Genomic DNA, 27,672 nt, shown 5'->3' with positions numbered 1-27,672 from the left:
TTCGAAATCACTGGGCACGGTTGTTCTAGGTTTCTAGAACTAATCTTTGTTTGGCGACACGTTTATAGATTTATCCAATACATGCGGTGCTCGGACGAAGCCCAGGACCGTATTTTTTCCCTTATCCAACTTGTCGAAATTGGCAGCGCGGGCTCAGGGCCAACGAAGTCAATCGCTGAACCTGCCCTGGCCAATTCGTCAGCCCATTCATTTCCAGTAATACCGCAATATCCGGGCATCCAGACAAGGTAGATTGTGTTGACAATGCTTAGTTCTTCGATTTGGGTTCGACACGCGATCACTAGCTTGGACCGGGATTTGTCTGAGCTAAGGGCCTTGATTGCAGCCTGACTATCGGAGCAGAAGTTTATAACTCTGCCGGACAAACTCAGTTGAAGGGCCGATTGCACTCCGCACATAATCGCAAAGATTTCTGCTTGGAATACAGTACAGTATCTACCTAGTGAATGAGATTGTTCCAATCTCATTTCACGACAGTAGACACCAGCACCAGCACGTCCCTCCATGAGAGAACCGTCAGTGTAACAGACCACTTGCGTTTGTTGTTGTCTTTCCATAACGCCAGACAACCACTCCTCTCGAGAGGGAATCTTTACATGGAATGTCCTGTAAGGAAAACTACAAGTGAGTGTAATATCGCTGGGAGCAAGAATATCTTCACCCCATGTAACCATTTATGACCACAATCGTATATGACTGGTAGCAAGATCAACATGGTCCAAAGCCCAGTAACCTGCAGTCTGTATGCACATGATAGTGCTTCTTGTTTGAGGTGTATGTGTAATGGTTTGATATTTAGAAGTGCGTGGTGATAGCACCAGTCAACGCCATGAGCGCCATTCTTTGCAGATGGTTTAGCTTTGATTGGACTGTCATCACCTGCCCCCTCTGCCACCACACAAGGCATCCGTATGACAGTATTGGACGTACAATTGTCGTGTAAATCCAATAGATGTGTTTAGGTTTGAGAGCCCAGGCCCTTCCAAAAGTTCGTCTGCACTGCCCGAAGACCATGCACGCTTTCTTGACTCTCAACTCAATGTGAGCAGAACAATTCAGTTTGGAATCCAATATGACTCCAACGTATTTGACTTGAACTGCACACAGTAGTTCAGAATCAAAGAACTGCAAGGGACGAACCCTGGTTGTTATTCGCTTCTTCGTGAAAAGAACCATTGAAGTTTTGCTTGGGTTAACTGATAATTTAACTTGTCGACACCACTGTTCGACAGCTCTTAATGCCTGTTGCATTAAGTCAAAAATTGTTCCGATGCAAAAACCAGTAATTAGTATTTGGTAATCGTCAGCAAGCCCGTAGGTTGGAAATCCAAGCTCATTGAGTTTCTTTAACAAGCCGTCGGCTACCAAGTTCCATAACAAAGGTGACAGAACGCCGCCCTGAGGACAAACGCCTCTACTCAGCCTGTTGCAGTGAAGAGCAAAGTATGCGGTTACTAAGCATTGCGTGTATCCAACCCGAGATACATGCAGGTATCCCATGATCGCGCGTCGCTTCCAGAATAGACTGGAAGGACACTTTGTCAAAAGCACCCTCAATATCTAGGAATACACCCAAGCTAGATTACTTGAACGAGAAGGCTTTCTCAATGTTGTAAACAACATCGTGAAGCAGAGTGTTCGTGGATTTCCCACACTGATATGCATGTTGCATTTTGTGCAGTGGATATTCAACTAAACTAACGTTCCTGATGTGATGATCGATTATCCGTTCCAAAGCTTTCAGAAGAAAAGAACTTAAGCTTATAGACCTAAAACTCTTGGCTGCTTCATAGCTTGAGCGCCCCCTAACAGTTATTTCTCGCCATGCTTTCGGGATATACCCGGTAGCAAGACTGGACAGCAAAATCTTTTTCAAGACATATCAAATCCCTTTTGCAGTAGCACGGGAAGTATTCCATCTTTTCCGAGTGATTTGTATGGAGCAACTGCCCACTTGACCGATTCAGTGGAAACCAATGTGCGTGCTAACGTCCACGAGCCCGAATCGCCAGAATGAGATCTGTGAACATTGTTCAGCTGCGGATCGATACAACCTGGAAAGTGTGTGTCGAAGAGACAATTAAGAACATCTTTTTCGTCCGTCACATAAACACCATCTCTGGTTTTTAAGGAGTTCATCTGAAAATCATTCGATTTGGAGAGAATTTTATTTAACCTGCTAGCCTCGTTCAGACAAGAGACATTAGTGCATAGGTTTTGCCAGCCAGCCCCGCTCTGCAGATCTAAGATATTTCTTATATGTACTACGAGCTGTCCTAAAAAGCCCTGGAATCATCACGCTGACGCCGATTCCAAGCTATTCTCATATCCTTCTTCATTCTTTCCATCAAGGGGTTCCCCAAGTCGATTTAACAGTACGAAGTGGACAAGTTTCTTCGTAGGATGCTAATATGAATGAGTTTGTCGTATCCACGACGTCATCTAAGTAGTCTAGTTGACTAATTGTAGGAAAATATTCATGAAATTTAGTCGCCAAGATTTCCAAAAAGAGGTCCCAGTTTGTAGATTTTGGATTACGATATGTCACCACATTGAAGGTGACATCAAAATGATCGAAATATATATATTTATGATCGGAGAGAGGCGGTTCAGCTTCATTTGGAACCTGCCAATTTCTCAGCTCATGCAAAATTTTATTAGAGCAAAGTGCCGAGAAACAGACGCCCCGCAGCTTACTTACTTACTTTTTTTTCTAGTATACGAGTAATCGAATCATTTACCCCGGAAAATCGAAACCCCGGTTAATCGAGTTTGACCTGTATTGCAGAAGACACACCTTGTTAAAAAGTTTGTCTTAGAATTCTCGCACAAATATCTCTAAAACAATAGCAATATAAACGAAACGAAAACCAACTAAAAATACAAATCACACCTTGAAATTCTGAAAAATCGAGTAGGGCCAAAATAGGTACATATACATTTTTCATAATAGGAAAATTAACCCTGATCATTTCATTTTCAATTTCTTCACAATTACAGCCTTTGATTCGATTATCCGGGGTGAGATTTTTTTTGAAATTCGAGTCCGACCTGTAATTTCTTTTCCTCACCAAAGGTGGAACTTGAAGCTATTGATAAGGCCAGATTCCAGTTTCCGCTGCGAATTGTTTTCCAACTGGTTACAAATTGTTTGAGGAGATATTTGTTTGCAGATGCGGTCAGATATGATAGGTGCATTCTAATTGGTTTTAAAACCTAGGATTCACAAATCAATCAATACTTTATCAGACCTTATGCGAAGCTGAATTTTTGGTTATCATTTTTTCAGAGGTGCATGCTGTTGGAAAGCAACTGCCATTTCGATCTAGTGGGCATTGTTTAAGGGGGTGGGGTGGTGTTAGATTTTTTGCGTAAAAAACTTTTTTTTTGCGAATTTGTTTTAAAGTTTTAGAAATTTGGGTGAAGCGACATAACGTATGATTTCAATAACATTCTGTAATTTTTTCATGAAAAAATTTCGACAAGCGACTCGGTGACGAAGCTTTTTGTAGAACGTCTTTAGAAAAACACGACTTGCGATGTTACATGGAGTATAAGTGTTTACCCATTTACAGTTTGAGAATGTAGTTTACCTATTAACTGCCAATTCGCCTCCATTAGTATATAGAATCATTTAAGCTCGTTAGCAAGTAATATATGGATAGAAATTTAAATTTATGTTTCCGTCGCGAAAGCCAATCCCTAATAGTTCATATAGGCCTTTCCAAAACCGGCACGACTAATCATCTTGTGCAAAGACCAATAGTGCCTTCATTTAACGATCACAGGAAGACACGCGCCCATTACTTGGAACTGGACAGCATGTGAGTTTCACAGACCACACCACAACAAAAACCGCACATGAAGTAATTTTCAGAAAAAATATTTATATTTACTCGCTTAAAATTTATCGATTTCGCTAATGTGAGTAAATAAACACACAGAAAATGCCAAACAAAGGAAACATGTACGAGGATGAAAGGAAGTGATTCAGTATGCGCATGAGAAGACTCGCTCGACCATCAGTGAAACATCTGTGCTCCATGACTGGCGTACTAAACTAAACGGTTGATGAGCCTCTAAATCCAATGAACAGAAGTGAAATTTTATTGCAAAACTATTAACGAATCCATTGACCATAAAGAGATTATTTACTGCGCTCCGGAGTGAGATTTGTGCTCGCTAATGGATTCGTCGAGCTCGTGAGCATGTCATCGCTGAACCTGTTGCCACCCGGTAACTTATGGCTTCTTCATTCGTTTAACCTTTACAATAACACAGACTGTCCAGTTTCGAGATTCGGAATGATTGGTAACGTGCCGACTGGATCATAAATAAATGATAAGTAAGACTAATCAAAGCGTGCTGTCTGAATGCAATGGGTGCAGTTCGTGTTTAAATTCAAAACAGCATTCCGAATGATTTGAAACTTGTTTCTGGGATTCCTGAGATATAGCGCTGTTTACATCTAAATCGAACTGCATAAGATCGTATAGTGATGACGTAAAGGTGCAACGCCTTTGAACCTAAATGCATCGAGGAGTATTAAAAACATACAGTTGATTTTTGGTTGCATCTTTGATTTAATGGAACATCGTTGTCAGGCTGGCAGTTTTTCGTTATATTTTATCGAAAATTCCAACCAATATTTATATCTCTTTTCGAACAAAGCATTTCATCACTACATGACGAAAAAATCATTCTTCATAAATCCCCACCTGACGCTCAATCAGGTCACACATTCCAAAATGTCACTTTTCAAGCTCCCAGCTTTACAAACCATCAGTAGCAAAGTCTATTTTGGGTGTTATTTCGTTTTGTTTTATTACCTTTTTGCTCAACCCCTTTCGTTGCGCATGTCACAATCCGTGCAGCAGCCTGTGCGCTCCGTGTGCGCACCACCTTCATCCGCATCGACGCGCGACGGCTTCAAAGATTGGCGCAGCAACCGCGGTGCGACGATGAATTTTTGACGGCTCACGGATGGCTGAGGTGGCACCAACCTTTCCGGTAATTTATGCGCGTAATTTTTGATGGGCCGAAGCAGCGTGGAAAACGCCTCCGTTACTAACCGTTTGCCCTTTCGGCTTCATTCGCGAAGTGAAAGAATATTAAAAAGTGTTGAACATGATTCTGAATTGTGCCAGGGTGATAAGCTGCTGGTGGCGAAGGGAGCGTGGCGTGGCGTTGCGATGTCTTAGCGATGGAATGTTTTATCTAATGAAGACTATCTTAATAATTTATGATTGTTTTAGGCTGTAGATGATAGAACGTTTGACATGTTGGGAGAAAGCTGGCAATGAACACTTAGTGTTATTCTAATATTTATAAGCTTAATTTGTACCATAATAAGGGACACCCTTTAATAATGTTACAATAATGACATAGTTATTTTGTACAGTAGCGTTGTCGACTTTATGACATATTTAGCCACTTTATATGGTCCGAGAATTCCTATGAGAATCGAATAGTATTTATTTTTCATCAATATTTCCTGACCAATGACATTTGTTAGTTCAAGTAACTTGAGCTTAAAATTTTACACCGAAGGAAATCGGAATGGAAATACCTGTGAACTTATGTCGTTTCATTTTTGACAGTGCATTACACCGATGTAGTCGGTGCTACACTTATTCAAACTTGGGTGTAATCAGTCTATCTCTTTTTTGCACTACACCGGTGTAGCACCAGGAAAAAAACGAAAACGCTATTAGAAAACAAAACTATTCAAATTAATATTCTACTATAGTGTCGTTGATTTTATCGTTTCCATGGCTAGGCTAATAAATGTGACTTTGACGAAATCAGAACATATTTTTACGAATTTGGCTTGGTTCTTCAACTAGAGGCCATCAACTTTGAGTTGCAAGATTTTTAAGTTATATAACGTATATTCATGTGGGTTGACTAGGGTTTCGTGCATTTTATTATGCGATCCGATTGTTTCTCTTTCGATTTTACCCCGAACTTTGAAAGTAATTCTTAATAATTCTCATTCATTAATTGTTGTTCAACCATACAAAACCACAAAAACTCTTTTTAACCCAGTCTATTTACTTTGTAAAGCACGGTGCTGTGAAGCTTGAAGGTGCCAATTCTATATTTATTCATTTTAATTTCTTAAAACTAGAAGGTTGAAGTATTAAGTTTAGTTACATTTAAAACTAAGAAACAATTTTTAGACTATTTTAAACTAGTTCAATAAACATGGTGGATCATCTTCGTGTTAAGACTAAGGGGTGGGGCGCGATAATTTCATATAGTTACTAGAAATAAAGTGTCCGGGTCCCGTGGTGGTGGAGGAACGCTATGTGGGAAGCTGAGCTGCAAGCAACCGGGCGGGTCATTGGTGGTGGATAATGCTTAGTCGCGATAGCAACTAGTTGTGATTCGCGACCCGAACCAGTAGCGGGGGCTGACTGCGGGTGTGGTAGGACGAGGTAGTGGGCCCTACACACTCTAGGCCTAAATACCACATGTCCTAAAGCAGCCCTGACAAGGCGAGCCAGCGCCGACTTTAAATAAGCGCTTAGCCCAAATCTCTCTCCTCCCGTGACCCTTCAGCGTTACTGCAATGTTGGCGCAGGCCTAGCTAGCCGCCCATAAAAATAGCATGCTCAGGAAATTTAACAAGAAATTTCGGATGGACAACATTGGCACAGACGTACGCAACGGAAACAGACATGAGACTGGAAACTAGGGACATGAAACTGCAGGTCGCTTAACTTTATCGGGAGCATGCGCATTCTTGCTATAGTGAAAGACCGCAAGTTCGACATTTTGGCGCTGCAGGAGGTGTGTTGGAAGGGGTCTACGGTGCGACTCTTTCGCGGGAACCACACCATCTACCAGAGCTGCGGCAATACACACGAGCTGGGAACAGCTTTTATGGTGGTGAGGGAGATGCAAAAGCGTGTGATCGGATGGTGGCCGGTCAGCGACAGAATGTGCAGGTTGAGGATCAAGGGCCGGTTCTTCAACATCAGCATAATTAACGTGCATAGTCCCCACCTCGGAAGTAGCGATGACGACGAGGACGAATTCTACGCGCAGCTGGAGCGTGAATACGATCGTTGCCCAAGACATGATGTCAAGATCGTCATCGGCGACCTTAATGCTCAGGTTGGCCAGGAGGGCCGAAATGTGTAGGGACAAGGAAGGTGGCATCTTGACGGACGAACGTGAGGTGGTCGAAAGGTGGAGGCAGCACTACAATGAACATCTGAATGGTGCGCAGGCGGACAATCAGGCGATCGCGGAGGACGATTATGTCAGTGTCGCAGCCGACGGGGATGTACCGGCGCCCAGTATGAATGAGGTTAACGAGGCTATTCAACAGCTCAAGAACAACAAGGCAGCTAGTAAGGATGGTCTAAGAGCGGAACTCTTCAAGGTGGGTCCGGAGAAACTGACGGAAAGCATGCACCGAATAATCAAAAGAATCTGGGACAGAGAACAGCTACCGGAGGAGTGGAAGGAAGGGGTTATCACCCCGATATACAAGAAAGGCGACAAATTGGACTGTGAAAAGTACAGAGCGATCACAGTGACAAATGCCGCTTGCAAAGTGCTATCCCATATTCTGTTCCGGTGCCTATCATCGTTGGTAAATGGATTTGTCGGGAGTTATCAGGCAGGTTTCATCAACGGTAGATCAACAAACGACCAAATCTTTACTATACGGCAAATCCTCCAAAAATGCCGTGAATACCAGGTCCCGACACATCACGACTTTAAAGCCGCATATGACACGGTGACTGTGCAGAGCTATGGAAAATGATGGACGAGAACGGCTTCCCTGGGAAGCTGACAATACTGATTAAAGCTACGATAGATGGTGTAAGGTGTTGTGTCAAAATTTCGGACGGCCTCTAGGGTCCGTTTGAAACACGCAGGGGACTAAGACAAGGCGATAGGTTGTCCTGCCTGCTGTTCAATATAGCGCTGGAAGGTGTAATGCGAAGAGTGGGTTTCAACATGCGGGGCACGATTTTCACAAGGTCCGGACAGTTCGTGTGCTTCGCTGACGACGTGGACATAATCGGTAGAAACAAGGAGACGGTAGCAGATCTGTATACCCGACTGAAGCGCGAAGCAGCACGGGTAGGACTGAAGATAAATGTGAAGACAAAGTACATGCTGGCTGGCGGAACCGATCGCTATAGGAAACGCTTGGGCAGTAGTATTACGATCGACGGCGACGAGTTCGAGGTGGTTGACGAGTTCATTTATCTAGGCTTATTGAAAACTGCGATTATCTCTGGAAGTCATGCTTACTATGGACTCCACAAAACTTTGCGATCCAGGAAGCTTCACCACCGCACGAAATGCGCCATGTACAACACACTGATTAGACCGGTGGTGCTCTACGGGCACAAAACGTGGACAATGCTCGAGAAGGATCTGCAAGCACTCGAAGTCCTCGAAAGAAGGGTGCTGAAAACGATCTTCGGTGGTGTGCAGGAGGATGGCGTGTGGAGGAGAAGGATGAACCACGAACTTGCGCGACTCTATGGTGAGCCAAGTATCCGGAAAGTAGCTCAAGCTGAAAGGGTACGGTGGGCGGAGCATGTTGTGAGGATGCCCCACCAAGTTGGTTTTCATCTCCAACCCGGCAGGTACAAGACGGAGAGGAAAAAAGCGTTCCCGGTGGCTGGACCAAGTGGAGCAGAACCTGGCGAGTATCGGGCACTTGAGAGGTTGGAGATAAGCAGAAACTGACCGAGTGACGTGGCGGAATATTGTGGAACTGATTAAATCAAGTTAATATGATGTACAATCAGGAAATATATAATAAATATAAATAATAATAGTAATAATAATATACTAGAAATAAAGTGTAGCTTTTTGTCGACTGCATATTTCATTATAACTTAAAAAACTACTCACAAAATCCACGGCAAACGATTTATTCCGCTTTTTTTATAAAAAGTGTCCGTTATTTGGGATTTAATTCATAAAAAGATTCGTTTCACATTCTTATTAAAATTCGCAATATTCTCGATTACCCCAACAATATGAGTATTTTGAAACGGGCTTGACAAGTAGATGATGAAAATGAATGTTACGCACCATTTAGAAATCTAAGATGGCGTCTTCCGGTTGAGCAATATCTCGATAACCCCTACAATATCGATATTTTTGGAAAGGCATTGGCAAGCAGATAATGAAAATGGACAGTTGGAATCTTTTTGAAATTCAAGATGGTGGCTTCCGGTTTAGCAACATTCTTCATAGCCCTAACAATATGGGTATTTTGGAACGGGGTTGGCAAGTAAATGATGAAAATGGCCAATAGGAACCTTTGTGAAATTCCAGATGGAGACTTCCGCTTGAGCAGTATACAGTGAAGAATCAATTTTATCACCCCCCCCCCCCCCATTTGGTGCACCGCCGATTTTGTCTACCTCCGATTTTATCAGCTTTTTGACCAGATTTTATCAGCCTCCCGTGAAAATCCATTTGATGGGCTCTAGCAGACGAACCAAGTCGCATACAAGTAAATCCTTTCTTGAGCACATTTTTCTTATCTCAAGAACCTTACGAGAGAGATATATACTAAATAATCAGAAATGGTTTGAAGTTATGTTCAGGGACTCAACTAGAATATTTAAACAGCTTCGAGATATTAAAAAGAAAAAAAAAGAAATGTTCCCCAACTTTGTTAATATCTCCTTTTCGTCACTCTAAAATACACCGAGGGGCTTTACTGTACTCGATAATCCTAACAATATGGATATTTTTGGACTGCGCTTGACAAGTGGATAATGAAAATTGATGTTTGAAACCACTCCGACTGCTAGTTGCGAAAAATTCTTGGTAACCTAATGAATGATGGTTTGGTGCCATTTCGGAAACCAAGATAGCGACTTACAGTTGAGCGATATTTTGAATAACCGTAACCATAAGCTCATTTTATTCTATTCTATTTTTCTATTCTATTCTATTCTAACCCTTTCACAGCCAGTATTGAAAAGCATCCTGAAAAACACTACAGTTATTGTGCAGTGTTTTTCTTGTCAATATTAATATTTGAAGCATATTTTCACATGTCGCAAATACTAAAACGGTCAGGCCTACTGTGAAGAGTTGGGTTTGAAGATGTTTCAAAATTAGACGGCAATTAAATTATTCCTTTAGTGAATAATTTAATTAACGAATTGTTTTGAATCTTAAGAAGGAAGAAACGAGGACAACCGTACCGACCGTTTCAGTTTAAAGGGGATATAATAAATCGTTGGGAGTGACTTGGCTAAGAAGGTTAATGTCACTCCTTTGCTCCATTGGGATGGGACAGAGGTACACCTTGTCCTGGCTAATAAGCCTTGGATAAAGCGCCTTTACTCGCTCTTTAAGGTGCAAGAAACCCTTTTTGAGCATGTAAAAGAATCGAACGCTTGGCAGTATGTGCAGGAAAAACTGTGTGCTGCAGCTCTACCACCGGTACATCCATATAAAAACCTTTCACAACTCCAAAAGAAGAACATCAGTCGACCCATAAGACAATTACGACTCAAATTATGCAAAATAGTTGATGGAAAAAACATTGGTCGAGCGGAATGGTGCATATGAAAAAATGGCTGTAGTTTTTTCATTACGGTGGTGTAGCATGCCCCAACAGTCACTGCCACCACTTCAAAAGCACCATTCAGCTAGCTCGATAGCCTTTCAGCATCTTTTTGGCACAATCGCGACGATCCAACAAATCGACCGATATACCTCTTACAGAATCTCGAAATGGTTCTATATGGACAAATCAGTGGCAAAGATGAACACAATCCTTCCTACGCACACTACCAAGCGCTCAACTCTGGCACACGCTCAAAAAGGTCTCTTGAGCCCTTACTACTGGAAAGCAATAGGATGCAGCACCAGAAGAACCTGAAAGTATAGTCGAAAACTGTTCCTGCATTCACTCTTTCTTCTCTGGTAATAAACAAAAGCGGTCTTCTCTGTTCTGGCATTGGCTGAAGAGTATAGTAACAAGAAGCAGTTTATTAATCAATATTAATATCACTTGCAATCACTGTGACACGAATTATAATAGGACTCCAATACAGGAGCAGTTTCGTTTACTAGTTTGTAATGACACCTTCAATGATAGCGCAAAAGGTGCTGAAAGAGCCTCCATGTTGCACCATGACCGATTTTTGAAGCACAGTTTCTATTCCGATAGATGTAAAAAAAAACATTCCGAAATCAATGATAAATCCACAATGAGCGACGAATTAATCATCGAAACCACAAACTCGAACAACCAGACAACAGCCCTAATCACCCGAAGGACCCTTGTTTACATAGCAAGATCGACCAGCAAAGAAAACCGTTTTGATATTACTAAACAAACATATTTTGAGTTTTTATGATCTTGATCCAAATGATTTATAAACAAAATGAAACAATCTCACCGGAAAATCCATTCTACATTTGGCGCAATATTTTGTAGTCGATCATCTGTCTTCTGTACACTCGCTCTTAGGTCAATGTTCCTCTTCATTGATCTATGCCATCAACAGCGACCTGGGTGTCAAGTTTCAACTTAAAAATCGATCCATCCTCTGTTATCAAGTTTATAAGATAACGACAACCGACAACACAAGTTGACACTGATCACTAGTGGTGCACTTGCGACACTTCGTAGAAATTATAAAAAGGACGAATAGCAATCAACGAACATTAATTTGCAGAAATAATTATTGAAATTTCACGTGAGTGAAAAAAAACAACATTCGCGTCCGACGCGTGTGGCTACTACGATCATTCACTAATGAGCGATAATTTCTAACCGTAACCATAAGCTCATTTATTAAATAAACTTGACGAGTAGATGACGGAAAACGATGAGTGACGTGATTTTGGAGGCCAAGATAGCAACTTATGGTTTTGCAAAATTACCAATCACTGTATCTATATCCATAATTATAATTATTACAATACGAAAACGGCGCTATTGTTGAGGTTATAGAGTATTTATCTACGCCGCAATTCGCTATAATGGATTTCAAAATAACATCAGGCATCGATATCCGCTATGTACCCACCCATTCTGAAAAAACTCATATTGTTCATGTTAAAGAGAATTTATCTAAACCGGAAGCTGCCATCTTGAATTTCAAAAAGACTTCAGACATCGATTTCTGTCATCCACTCATCAACCCCATTTTGAAGTAAACCATATTTTTGAGGTTATACAGAATTGATTTAAAGCGGGAGTCGCCATCTTGGATTTCAAATTGGCTTCGGACATCGATTTACGTTATCCACTTATCAACCCCTGTTCGAAAATACCCTATAGAGAATTTATCTAAGCCACATGTCGCCATCTTTGATTTCAAAATCCGAAAATACCCAATTTATATTAGTAGCAGTCAGGCCCGTGTGCAGAAAATTCTCAAGGGGGGGGGGGGGGTTGATTTTTTAACGTTTATTTTAAAAGAAACGTATAGAAACCCTCAAACTTTGAAGATTTTTTCACAGGCCTGGACCTAGTCTTGTGAACCAAACGACTCTGCTCAACAAATTGGGTAAATGTTTGTTATCGAGAAGGAGTCATCAAAAGACACCGCTGTATAGTGGTCGGAAACCCCAAAAACGTGAACTTAATTCACTAGAGGCCAAACCAACGAATATATTCACAGGGTATCTTCGGACGAATTGTTCGTAAGAATATTCCCCACAAACTTTTTAAAAATTAAAATTAGGCATGGCTTACCACGATCAAATTAAAAAAATTAACTTTTTATGCTGACGAGGTAGAAAGTTGGTGTCTTCGACAAAGTTTTAGAAATCCTCGTAATAAAGAATTTTGTTGAACTAGTTGAACTTGTAGGATTTAATGTTATCGATTTGTAAAGCGTTTTCTAAGGCAACACCCTCAAATTTAGTTTTTTTAAATAACTATTTCCACTGTGACTTTTCGTGTAAACCGTGCTCCAGACAAATGTGGAAGCATTAAAACCACATAATATTGTTGAAGACTGTAAGTAAAAATACCCAAGCAAAAAAAGTATTACAAAATGAGCTTAAAACCTTCTTACCTTTATTATGCGTAGTCCGGACGTTGAAAATAGTGCCTGCACGTCCATTTTGGTTTGCACCTTTCTCTCTTATACGTAGTTGAACTTGGTGTAAATTTTTTTAAATTTCTTCAATAATTCTAAAACGAATGAGTATTTTTACAAGAGGTGTGCGCCGCGCCGCCGATTTCAGGTACAATTTTTATATGCACTGTTCAACAATATTTTTACATGCAGTCTTCAACAATAATTTAATTTTTACATGTAGTCTTCAACAATATATTGTGGTTTAATACCTCAACATTTGTCTGGAACATTGTTTGCACGAAAAGTAACAGCGAAAAAAGCCCCCCCCCCCCCCGTGCTCACGGGCCTGGTAACAGTTATCTAAGAATATGTTCGAATGTATACAATTTCATAATGTACTACACGTAGTATAACAAGTTATTGCGTTGTACTGCAAGTAGTCAACGAGTGCGTTATTTCAAATTAAGTGCGTAAAAACTTTATGTACATCGAATATCTCGAAAAAAGAGTTCGTGCATGGAGATTTCAGTAATTGTACACGTTTAAAAGTATTCAAGGTGTGCTTAGTGTTTCATAATTCAAGTTTATGCATATTAATACGGTACACATATAATTTAGTTGAATTTTTAAAGTTATATGCTTTAAATAACCATGTGTCTGTCTTACCCACAGATGTCCTACCCGCGGATGCTGAAAGACACTCAGCGGGCACACCGATCAGTGTTTTTTGATTCTCCTTGTCTTTATTACCTTATTGACTGCTTCAATTGTAAGTTTAAACGAGACAACTTGTGTTCCACAAGATCCTTTTCTCATGCGAATCATCTGCTCCCCCACGAACTCGCACTGCTCCTTCATAGCCTTTATCCTCTGAAGAAAAATCATCCCGATTCTTGCACAGAAGAGTCGCTTCCGGGTACATGGCTTTCACTTCTACCTTGTCGTCCATGGTTCTCTCGATTAGCTCTTTGTAGAAGGAGTTGCTGGCTTTCGAATCTTTCTTCAGCTTGACGATCATCCCCCCGTTGCGGCCGTCGCACCTAGCTCTTTGAGTTCCGGATTTCCCCGCATTGTACGTAGGTCCCTGCATACGACTCGTCGCTAGTTGCAACTATGAGCGCTTTGCACAATACCCGTTTTGAAAATTCCGCATGACCATGGCACCCCACTGGTCATTCACGAATCAAAAATCCGTTAAAATAAAACGCAAATGAGCTGCAAAATGTGAAAAAGAAACAGCACTACATACAGCTACACCGAGAAGTTCATTCAATTGGCCGAGCGGCATAGCAGCGTGACCGCCTCGAAAACCTCGTAAGGTAACATAACAAGTTCTCAGCTCGGAGCACCCAAATAGCCAATGCAACCAGCAGCAGAGAAATGAGATCGTGAACAGGAAAATCCATGGAACAAAACTAAGATGATACAAATTATATGTAATCAAGGGTAATTTGTTATGCAAATATAATTATGTTCGATTATTTCTGTTTCTCTACCACTTTCTTCAACATGAATGAGGCTGATGGTGCAGTTCCCACTGTTGGAACTGTCGAACCGGATAGGGAGAACCCGAACCTGTACTTGGCTAACCCGCGCCAACATTCCCCGGACGATCCATCGGGCAACTTTCGGGAAAGTAACGTCTAAATATCGTTAGCAGGTCGACGTGATGGGGCTGGCATGCGCGATTTTTTCCTTCGAGTCACCGATCATCGTTGATATGATTGCCAGACATTATCTGCACCTTTTGTTAAACTGTAATCGTTATGGCATCGTTGTGAAGAGAAAATCCAGCAATAAAAAATCTTTTTATCGTTCGCAGCACCGCCTTCATTTCACTGTGTGTGTGTGCGTGATGACGAGAGCTGTCACTTCATTTCCCGAATTGCATTTACATTCCCGCCATTACAATAAATTGCAAATGCTTTCCGGCGCTACGTGACTCGAATGACAAAATAGTAGCAGCCTGGCCGAAGCAGGACTACCAGACAGCTAGCGGAAACACATGTCGAAAATATCAAATTTATAAATGGCGACAGAGTGTCACCTATCGTCGTGACCGTCGAACCAGCAGCTCAACATGTATCAACACTAACTTACAATAATATCACTTAGGTGAATCAAAAACAAATAGGACGCTTTTCGGATCCATAATGTTTCTGCGAAAAATTTCCTGTTTATATTGCGAGAATAATACGTGCAAAACGGCTGATAGAGAACGCATCTTGACTTTAGATCTTAGACGTTGGTAGGACAGCTTGTGGAAGGCGGAAAGATAAAAGCACGGGGTCCTGGGAAAACAGCCATTCGGTAGTAGCGTCACATCTGCTCTCATAAACAAATTTCCTTTGATTTTGCAGCTGCACATAAAAGAACGTGGAAAGCTGCTGAAAGTTACCAGTGACAAAGAGAGACAACTTCCATAGTCGCAAAAATGGCCTTATTACTTTGAATGTCATTTTCAAGCCTTCACCACTTACGATCCACTTTGAGATAGATATTTACACGAAGGACGTTTATGCGGATTCGTTCCATCCGTCGCAGGGTACGAGGCTTCACGGGATGGCAAATAGCTTCCACCGATAGCATCAGAGTTGCGTCGTGCGCGAAAGCCCACAAGCCATCGTTGATGATGGTTGTTGGTCTCGTTGTCACCTCCGACCACCAGCAGTCACGTGTTCGGTGAGCCTTTGATGGTATCAAGCGGCTTGATAGCATTGCGCCCGCGTGTTTGTGTATCATCATCAAAACTGCCTCGCTTATAACTTGTGCTACGTCTTGCTGGTTTTTTTGTTGGAATAGGTTGGTCCTTACATACAGAACGGGTAAGTTCTGAAGATGTTACAGAACCATTGAGTAAATTTGCAAACAAACATTATTATGCATGGTACTGTGTCAAGTGGAAGTGGCTTCAATTCAGGGAACGACGAGCGAGAAAATGTGCCTGGAATAAAGCTTCAACGGAGGGCTTTTTATATATGATTACCCTGCGGCCTACGCTTAAACGATCGATGTGAACAAAGGTATGCTGTTTTTGGTAACGAGCACTAAAAAAGGTGAATAAACTTGATCGTTTATGACTAATTTGCTAACTGTGATCACTTTTTGGATGGTTCCCAACTTTCATTTATCTCAATACATTGCTGAACATTTGACGCTTAATTATTTAAATTATCTTTTCTTATTGTTTCTAAAAGTCGTCCAGTAATATTATTTCAGGAACTGATTCAAAAACATTATTCGATATGGTTTTACTTACAAAATAAATTACCGTAAATTCCATTAACCGATTAATGCCTACCCTATCTAGATAGTTAAAATAAGTCTTATTAGGGTAGAAACACTATACTTCGCCCGCTCCGTAGTTTTCGTGACCCTTGTGGAACATTTGATAATTATTTTAATATATTTACCAAGGGGTTTCCAACGAGCCAAAATAATGAAACTTAATCAAGAATTACTTCGATTTTTCGAAATAATTCGGTAATCTGCCGATTACTTTGGTAATCAGTAATAAGCAGGGTAATTGTCTGTATTTTTAAAATAATTCGCGTAATCAACCATGAAAACAATGTAATCAGTTAATCATAAAGTAATCGTAAAGTAATTCATTACTACAAGACTCATTCTATGTTGATTTTCACATTTTTGCTCCTATTTTTTAAATATTTTTTGATTATTTTACATATGAATTTCACTTTACATTTTACTTGTGGCTTAGGGGAACTGCCCCTAAGACGGATATCTTATGGTTAAATAGCAAATGCGACTCACCGAGTGATGCAGTGCTCGCAAATTGTACGCCAACCGTGATTTGAGAGCATGTCTCATCAACATGTGGAAGAGTGAAAAGCTTCGCAACTTTGATTTCTCTCGGTATATCACAACGTTTCGATATTAAAATATAGCCTAAGGGTGTACTGTACAATTTAACGCCATTTTGCTGTGGTTCACCCAAGAAATATACCCATCTTTCTCTACCCCATTGTGTTCGTTGTACCCAAAATGATACCAAATTAAAAAAAAGTTCCTTGATTATGAACGACTTATTAAAATTTCTGTTTTTCACCAGTCATGTGCTAAATAACTAGTACAACATATCAAACTATTTCCCGAGATCAATCATTATTTTCTGGTGTCAAAATTTATACCCATTAGCGTGTACTTGATAAAAAGTATTGATTTGTTTAAATATCTAATCATGATAATAGCATTATCTTTCAGAATCCTCTAAAAATGATATAGTATCAGTAAATTTTTCCAATTTTTCCAGTTTATGAGAAACGGAAAGTGTCTTACAGTGTCCGTCTTAGTCTACTTTCCCCTACTTCAATTTTAGTCGGAACCTGTAATTCAAAGTATATCAAAATGATTGGGCCACAAACTCTAGCGTAATGACTACTGAGGAATAATGGTTCTCAATGCTGCCTACATGGTACTCTCTCGTGTTCTGTTTAGCAGACTACGCCCGTTGACTATATCATTTGTCGGTGAATTCCAAGAGTAGAAATCTTATAGTTTATAAAAATCGTCGGCAGAAAGGGTTTAATAATAAACTGGATCATATAATAATACGATCCAAACAGGTTTGTGCCTACACATTTTGCATTTAGTTATATTGTTGGTGGGTCGTTCTAACATGCATTCCCCGTTGTGTTTTTCAATTTCGAATCATATTTAATTTTTGGTGGGAAGTGGGTCACATAAATATTACTTACTTAAAAATATTTTAACCACTAATTCTCTTTATTCTCATTTTTACACAGTCCTATTCGACCATTTTTTATTTATTTACCCATTCCAATTAAGTTCTTATTAGACTTATTGCAACTTCAGAGGAAAAGGTTAGCACACCTCATGCTGCTTTTAACAACTTTTCGTCGGACAAATTCTCAAAAAACTCCTTGGTGCTTTGAAAGTAATGAATACAGAAATTGAAATGTCGCAATAGGGGATGACATGGAAATATTTTGAATCAACTTTTTACTCTTGCATTCATCAATAACTCTGCTCTATTTAAAGGTTCAGAATGTTGCAGATATGTACGAAACAATACGGTGTATTATTATTAATTTTCTGGATAAGTACAACTCTTGATAATGCATTTGGAAACAACGCAACAATGAACACAATCAGTAGCACATTAAATAATGTCCCCTAACGCATATGAAGCGTTTATTTAAGTTCTCTATTTAACTAGCACGTTTACGTTAACTGGATGGTGCCAACAATTTTATTGTTTTACAATTCAATATTTTTAAATCTAGGGCATTTCAGCTCCAAATAGGAACTTTGTTCTTTTTATGTTAATACAATGGTCATTTTAAAACTAGGAATATTGGTAATATACAAAAGTGATTAATTGGATTTCATAGGCTCTAAGATATTGACTGAATTTTTAATTAAGAATTAGGGAGGCAATCAAAAACATCTAAATACATCTTAGCATTTTAACAAGAAAGATTCTTTTATTTAACAACTAAAACTAAGAGAAACACTTTTCGGCACTTGGTAGGCGCGCAAAATATTCTTCGGAAAGACATTCACATGGGGGATTAATTCTTTGGAAATACATTCGTAACGGGTTCATTCACAAGAGCGACATTCGGGGGATTTAGTAGTAGAGAGCATATTAGGATCAGCAAAGTGATGGCGGAAAACGATGACAGAAACAAGACGAACACAAACTTGCACCGTTATAGCACGCGGCTGGTCTTTTTTAAAGGCCCGACTTACAGTCCTTTTTTCATTCGGATTTCAATAGTGCGGCGATAGATTTTACGCTAGTCTTGCAGTAGAGATCTGGCACCACAGTACTCGTCTCATGACCAGACAACACGTTCGATGTCGTGATAATTCTTCACCACAAGTTCATAGATCGTTCTCTACAAGCCCAATATGCCGGGAATGCGCATCCAACGTACAAAGATTTGGCATGGGCATCACTCGTCTTAAATTACAACCCATATCTATCCCCTTGAAACAAGCTTTCGTAGACACTTGTGGGATTATAGAATTTTGCCACCTTCGTAAGTCTCTACTGATCCACGAACTTTGCCTTTTTTAGAGTGTCCCTTGACGAGAAAAATGCATGTAAAATTCGTTGAACTGAATTGATCTTTCATAAAAATCACTTTCTAATACACACACCTTAGCTAGAGTTTGCGCCTTCTCATTATCCAGAATGGAGCAATTGGAAGGGGCCCAAACTAAGGTACTAATCTGGTACGATTTCTCCGAAAAAAAAACACTCAGGAGTTTCCGTGCTTTCCCCAGAAAATTCTAGGAGTGCTTTCCAGGCTCCATCGAACGGAGGGACTCTATACAACTTATACTATCCGTAACGAAGAAAAAATGGTCTACAAGCAGGGTGTCAACGATCCCAAGGATATCCCAAATTACGGCTAATTCTGAGACATAAACTGAAGCAGTTTGTGGAAAGCGGTGAATTTTGATTGAATGTGCCGAAGCCAGGAGACTCGTCGAGTTTTGATGAGTCAGAGTACCCCACTATATTCTAGTTATTGAATTGCAAAAAAAAAAATGGAAAATTGAGCCTATGTTGCCTATATTCTAATTAAGATTTCTAATGTGGTTTTCGAGTCGAACCAGATGACGAGATATTTTACTGCAGTGACTTGAGTGATAGTTTGACCTATTAAAAGAAGCTGTACTTGTGCTGAACCACGCTTCCATGAAAATACGGCTAGCTTTGTTTTGTTCATGGAAACTTTAAACCTGGTTGAAAGTTGAAGCAGACGAACTATCCAAAGTACCTTGCAGATCGATGGCTTTGGATCCTATTACGGAGACCACTCCATCATCTGCAAGTTGCGTTAGCGTGTTAATATTTTCAAGATATTCATAGATGTCGTTAGCAAGCAAATTGTACAAAAGGGGGCTAAGAGATGAACCCTGAGGAAGACGCATGACGCTTGCCTTTTTTAATTTTATAAAAATTGTTAAAGATTGGGTGAAATGATAAAAAAACCAACAAACAACAGCTTACCCGAATAGTCGTTTTGAATTTTTTTTAGGTTCACATGGTTTGGGATCCTTGTAGTGAGAATAATCCAGCAGAGATAGAATGTATTAAAGGGGTATCTAATAAAATAGCAATAAATTTGCTAAGCATCAACAGTTTCCGCTTAAAATAATTGAATCATCTGAAGTTATCTCAACAAGAACTCGCTTTGTTTCCAAATAATACAAAGTGATCGAGGAATTTTACAGTAATCGAGTAATTAATTAGTAATTGGTTTTTCAAAAAGTAAGCTTTATAATCATGAAGTAACCTAGGTAATTTTTTTCGGGAGTGACATGTAATCAATGCTGTTGGAAACCCCTTGATATTTACGTTATGAATCTTAGATGTATTTTGAAGAACCAGTTCAAATAAAAGGAATGCAACAGTTACATTCGTTACATGTTTTTCACCCAGTTTTCTAATACATGTTCGTAATTTTTTTTTATCGAAGACAGGAAGGCGAAATGGATTGAAGTTGTTTGTCTATTACAAAACATACATAGCGTTTTCCGTGATATTGTTTCCAAAAATGTAGAACTCTTACACCGCGTGTACACCTTATACACTTCTTATTGCAATATTTTTCGAGCAGCTTTGATGGTGCTAATGTGTTTAACTCATCCTATTTCTTCATTATTCATCCATGTACATGCCATACTCTGTGATTAGGAAATGCCATGTCCGTATGGAGGCCAGATTGTTACCTATCTTTTCTGGCACCAAATTGCACAATTGGTGAAATCAAACGTAATAGCAGCTAAGGATAATGTAACTATAACTGGAAGACAACTGGAAACAACAGACTTTGTACTCCCAAGCAAAAGGCTATCACCACCAACAAAGAGGTAATTTCACAATCGTGGTTCTAAAAGCAAACCAAAACAACCTTCCTGAGCTTGAGCTTGTGCGGCCAACCCTGGCTGCTACTGCATTATCGATCTGGACTAGCTGAAGTTGTACAGGAAATCAGTAGATAATTATGCTTGGGAATAGCGAAACATCTTTCAATGTGCAACTCCTGGTAATCCTAAAGTGTTTATTGATCAATACCGGCGCCGGCCAGGCCCGAACGTAGATCGCGGAAGGAAATGGAAGGCATATTAGTCCGATACTTGTTTTTTGCTATAGACCATATACACTACTGCGCACTCCACAAGTATCACGGGAGGAGGACATTTGAGGAATTCCATGAAGTACTGTCTGAAAATATTTGAAATGATGACCGACCATCTTAGATTCATATGAAACTTTACACGGTTCTCCGGCACGGAAGACTAAACATTTCTAGGTGCATCAATTTCAAATATTTTTTGTTCGATTCTGTATTTTATATAGCAAAACTTTCTGAGAACAAGTTTTAGGGATTACATATTTAAAAAATATACACTGAAAAAAATGTTGTGTCACTTTTCACAAAAACAAAAATTTATATTAAAAATTTAAATTGCAAAAAAAAACATTTTTTCTATTTTTTCATATTTTGTCAACAAAAACCTAAAATGAAAAGAAACATTTTGAATGTGCTTTTATGATGGAGAACTTATCGGTAAAAAGTTTTTCTAACAATAACTTTATACATATTTTTAAATTTCATACTAATTGACATATAATACTGTAATTTTATTACAGAATATAATTTTAAGTATCATTTTAAATCAAAATTCATTTAATTTAAAAAATGAGACAGTTTTCGAGATATTTGGAATTTTGTTCCAACAAAAACAGTTATTTCGTGTGATTATAACCTTTTTAAAAATTATTCGAGTTACCCCATCATAAAATGTCAAAAATCAAATGTTTTTCAGTGTATTTTGATCATGAAGAAGCTTTCAATAAAAAAAGTTTTCCTAACAACAACTTTTGACATATTTTTATAATTCATACTATTTGTAGTCAAAAATACAATTTTTTTTTGGATATGATTCTAAACGCCATTTAAAATCGAAATGCTCATAACAAAAATTTTCTGAAATGTAGTGGCTCTCGAGATATTTTAAATTTTGTTTTAACAACTCAATTCTTTTGTTTTATTACGACCCTTTCAGAAGTTATTCGCATTTATCCTTCAACAACAATAAGTTTTCCAAAACATTTCCTGTAACTTTCTCTTTGACACCAAGGTGATATTGTAAACCATTTGAAAGCTATACGAAAACAACCAAAATAGAAGTTACAGGAAATGTCATGGGCCTTTTGAAAAATTTATTGTTGTTGATGGAGAAACGCAAATAGCTTCTGAAAAGGTAATACGTCATACGTCTTGCATGAACATTTTTGGATTAAGCGTCTAGCTAGTGCCAATCTTGGTACTAGTTTAGATTTAGCACCTAACTGGTACCAAGAAGGTGCTAGTTACCGATGAGGAGAATCCGAAACGCTAAATACTAACTAAAATGAACACAGTTTCGAATAAACTGAATGAATTATACACTAAAAATATAAATTCGCAAATATAATGAAATTGATCGTGCAATGCACGAGTTCATTCGCCGTTTTCTGCAACGAAGTATTTTCGAGCATTGGAAATAGTAGGTTTCGTTCATTTCATGAACTGAAGAATGGTCGCTTGGTGAACAAAAGTTTTCGTAAATTTTATATGTTTAGTGTACATTGCACGAATGTTATTTAAAAGCATATTATTTTGACATTGCTCCGGCAGAATATGGAACAACCGCGAATTATCCCAGAAGGGAGAAAAACTCAAACTTATTCATACAAAACCAACGAAGAGTTTGCGATGGCGTAACTGAATCCGAACAAATCTGTACGCTCCGGATTCTGGATCAACTGGAAGCGAAAGACGTTCAGGAAATCTTCTTGAAGCCGGCGGACACGAATGTCATTGAAACGATACAACAATGTACAAATGTACAAAAGTTTCGATCAATTCGCTTCACCCCAATTTCAAAAAAATACAAAAAAGTGTTTTTGTTTCACGCTGAAACCACCTTCCCGCTCCCTCTAAACGATGGACTGATTTGAACCTTTTTGTTGTTAGTTCAAAGAAATGTTCAAAGATTATTTGTTTTACGTGACAGAGAACCGTGCAATTGGTTGTAGAAGGATGTAAAATCGCAAAGAAAGAAATTCGCGACAGTCTAGTTTCGGTAACGACACTACAAAACCCATAAAACATATTTGCTCTATAAGGTCAAATAAAGCTCTCTCACAGAATTTATGAAATTAGAAACAAAAAAATTACAACGTTTTGCGAACTCAAATTATTCAAGTAAAGCTTCATCAAAGGGTTCTCACGGAAACGATTGAATACGTTTCCGGCCGTTATAGCAATTTCAAACCATTTATGTCAAATATAAACACTCGAACACGGTGTTTACGCGGATATCGTATACCCAATTTGAACAGCAATTATGAGCTTTTTGAACATTTTCACACCCGCCCCTGCTTGAGCGTGATGCTATGTATTTTGGTCCCGGATCCCATTAACGCCAAGCAATGAGCAATAAGATAAAGCAACACCATCTGCATAAATATTTAAATTTGCCTTGTGTTTTTTTTTATTTCATGTGCGCTGAAGTTGTCTGTCCCGTGCGCCGTCTGTCAGTGCGAGGGAGTTTGCGGACCGACACACCGACACTTTGCAAAATGTTTATAATCTCCACTGGTACTGTCCCACGAGAGTGTAGGAGAGAGCCACAGGAACAGAGGCGAAAGCATCAAACGCTACAAATAATATGCCTGCTATAAGTACCGCGCGATAAAAAGTCTGCGACCGAGTCCAAATGCAAGACGCGTGTTGTTTTACCAGTCGCGTGTGCTAATGAACACATCAACAGTTTCATCACGTTCGGTAGCTGGTCGGCCCTCACGAATTCCCGGACTGTTAACGACGGCGGCGGCGGCAGCGGCGCTATGCGTATTTGGGTTTTCAAGCTCGGGTGCGATTTGTAAATAGTTTGCACATTGTCGGCAAATAAAATACCTACTTGTGATCAGAGTTGGCAAATCGGAGTTCAACAGCTCAGTAGGGGGCTTGACCTGCGTCTAGGTTCTCATGTTTTCGAGAAACTTTGTTTGGCGTGGATTGTTTGCTGGTCAAAAAGCAAAAATTTAGTTCTGCGTTTCGTTGCGGAACTTGACCATCGCAGTCGATTCTTAGTATAAATGATATTTATTCGCTCTCATTAGTAATATTAAAATGCCGCATTCTTCTTGCCGTGTTCCAAAACGTACACTTTGATGTTATTCTAGCCAAGCCACCAAAGACTGTCATTCTTTAAAATGATTTGCTTCACTTCATACGCTTCGGAACACTTTTTGCTCATCAGTGACGAGACCAAAGCCTGCTCATCTAAAATCGTTCATTTCATTTGATTTCACTGCATCAAGATAAATACAGGATATAGTTTAGGGAGATATGTATTAATTCAACAAAAGTATAGATTACGATTTCTCGATAAGATAATATAATTATATTTTTATTAATCCTTCCTGGCTGGGGCTCGAATAAACCACGGGTGGCTTATGAGTCCAGCACCTACAAGAAAAAATGCATTCATAAGTATACTGACACATTCTTTCGTGACGTTACAACGGTTTGACGAATCTTCATTCCATAAATATGTTATAACTTTATCAAATGAACGCCTACATCAAAACTTATTACATATTCAGAAAGTAGATAAAAGTTCACGAAAGATTCAAACATAAACTGAATAAACTGGAAGAGGGTTGTTTTATGAACAATAATGTAACGTGACGTTACAACGCGTCACAAATTAGAACCATCAGCGTATTTCATTAAAAGTCAAAATATCTGCTCTATAAGATTTTTTTTATCAATAACCAATCTTCTATGAAGTATTTCTAAATAACTTGCGAATAATTAGGTGTCATTAAATATAAAGTTTATTGTTTTGTTTCTTTTTAAGCATCTTTTACTTTCGTGGCGTTACAACGCTCCTTTCTCAGGAAAAGCGATATCTCATTGCGTTGTAACGTCACGAAAATCTTCAACTTTTCTATAACTTTGTAAATCACGCTGGTGCTATTGTTTTGAGTGAAATTTTAAATATTTATTACATACAGCCATGTTAATGATATTTTACTCGAATAAACATATGGGGTTGTCCAAAAATCACGATACAGTTTATTTTTGAAATTGTGGTAGAAATAATCGATCAAAACAAGAATTTTTTCTTTCATATCTGTCATAGATAGATTTGAGCCATTTGACACATTTTTTTATTTGATACTGCTCAATATGGTAGTTTAACGGAGCCGGAAAATTAGGTTTTATAACATATTTCACAAAAGAAAATAAACTTGCAGTATTGCTTTGTTTAATTTGGAATCAGGTTCCCGATCCGAGTTTATAGTATTATATTTGTATTGTTAGTCTTAAACAAGTGGATTTATATGAAGAAGCGAGCACAATTTAAGCGCCAGCCAATCGATAGGGTATACAATACTTGTATATGTTATAGTTACTTTTTACTTGGGGAGACGACCGGATGAAGATCTTACAAAAAAAGTTATAGTTACAAATATTCAGGGAAAAAGAACACGTCACATCACCGTGATGTTACGAAAGGATGTGTTTCATCCAGTCGTTGATTCGACGATATTTAAAATGTCGGCAAACTCCAACAAACACTCTCCATCTATCTTTTTCGTGCTTATTTGAGACCATGACTACAGGCAAAGCCTTTTTATCCGACTCTAAGCAATTGCGACGATTTAATGTTGTCAACCAGAAAGGTCTCTGTAGCCCCAACTATTGCGTTGCAATCTCCCGTAAATTCGAATAGATAATCGTCCATAACGGATTTAATACCACAGGCAATTCGATGATGTAGCTGCTTCAACGATGTATTTCGGTTTGTAACGGAAGAATTGGTTGGTACCTGACTGACAGCACGTGCGACTACAACTGTGGTCGCGGACAACCTTACAACAGGCGGCTGGTCGAAGATAGCGAAGTGTGAAATGGTTGATTGCTGGGAGGAAAGAAGTATTCAGGGAACGAATAAATATTCATGCCTAAATACTACCCCAAGTACAAAACTCGGAAATTCCCTCACAACCTTCCAACGCATGTCCTGGACTACGTTGCTGTTAGCGCGATTGCATCGAAACGTATCATATGACCAGCCAGCGTCGAAGAGAATACAGCGAAGGTAAACTTTAAACCTCCAGCACTCGCGCCGTTGTATTTTGTGCAACACCTTCCGAAACTCTAGCGAAATCTTCTTCCAGTACCAGCGGTTGCTCATTCGGGGAGCCATTCGCGCGAGTGTCGGAGGGTTAATGAAATATAATGTGACGTTTATTAAAAATACCTCGCCCAGTGCATTCGAGTTTTGTAGATCGAATCTTATATAAAAATTTATTTATTTTCTGAATCTATAATTAGGTTTGATGAAAGATTTCATTTGAAAAAGTTATAACAGATTTATAGGATGAAGGTCGAATTGTTGTAACGTCGCGTGTGTTGATGTTATATAACTCCTTAAGCACTTGAGGGTGTAAATTGTGAATTTATAAATATCACGCTAGTATAATTTCCTGATTATGAAACAACTTGAAATAAACCATTCGAATTAAGCTTTAATAATATATCTGAAAAACCATTTAAGCGTCTGATAAAAGTTGATTTATGTGACGTTACAACGCAAAGTGTTTCTTGTTGTAACTTTTGTTCCGCACATCCAATAAAAGAAGTTGAAGGCTTTTTGGAAAAGTATGTTTGAATACAAAGAGAATCCGGAATATAAATTTGAACAAAATTGTAATTTTTTGTTAAATTGAATGAATATGCATTTTTCGTGACGTTACAACACAGAAACAATCAAAATTTCTATTAGTTCAAAAAAAAAAAAATTAGTTGTCAAATATGAGTGAAAATCTTTCTAGTGTTATTATTCTACACCCAATAACGAACAAATTCCTTTCAAAGGATTAAAATTTCAATTATAGTTTCATGAAATAGAACTTTTTTTAGAAGTCAATAATTCAGAAACCAACTTACTTCTCTATATATTTTTTCAACTATTTGTAGAAGTGTCAAAAATTTGATTACATAATTTTTCAATGGTTTGAACACTACCGAAACGAGAAAAAAAAATTGTGATACCAAAATAAGACAAAACAAAAACATCATTCTGGTGTACAAGCCCGCGGAATGTGTCATATTAAAAAACAATCACGATTTCGTGAGCTGAACGATTTATGAAAATCGCAACCAAGTCCCAAAAATTATGATTTGTGTTTCCAAAAATCTAATACGCACCAACAATATACATTGCGTTACATTCGAATTTGATTGGGTTACTGTTGTTCTTCGCCGGAAATGTTAAGTTTTTGTTATGAAGCTTGTTCATAATTTAGGATTTTGAAGTAGAATACTTCTAACGTTTCAATATGGGGTCCCGTTTCAAAAATTTCAGTTGAGAAATTTTCCCAGGTTTGAAATGCGAATATCTTCCGTTCTACTGGACGAAATCGCAATATTTTTGCACTATCTGATCGGAAATTTGTGCACGTATTTCGTATTAAATTTCGGAATTACTGCGACTACTATAAATAAACCAAAACAAGGATTTTCAGAAAATCCTTCGG

This window comes from Topomyia yanbarensis, chromosome 3, assembly GCF_030247195.1.
Source record: "Topomyia yanbarensis strain Yona2022 chromosome 3, ASM3024719v1, whole genome shotgun sequence".
Taxonomy (NCBI): Eukaryota; Metazoa; Arthropoda; class Insecta; order Diptera; family Culicidae; genus Topomyia; species Topomyia yanbarensis.
Note: the sequence above shows the minus strand (reverse complement) of the source record.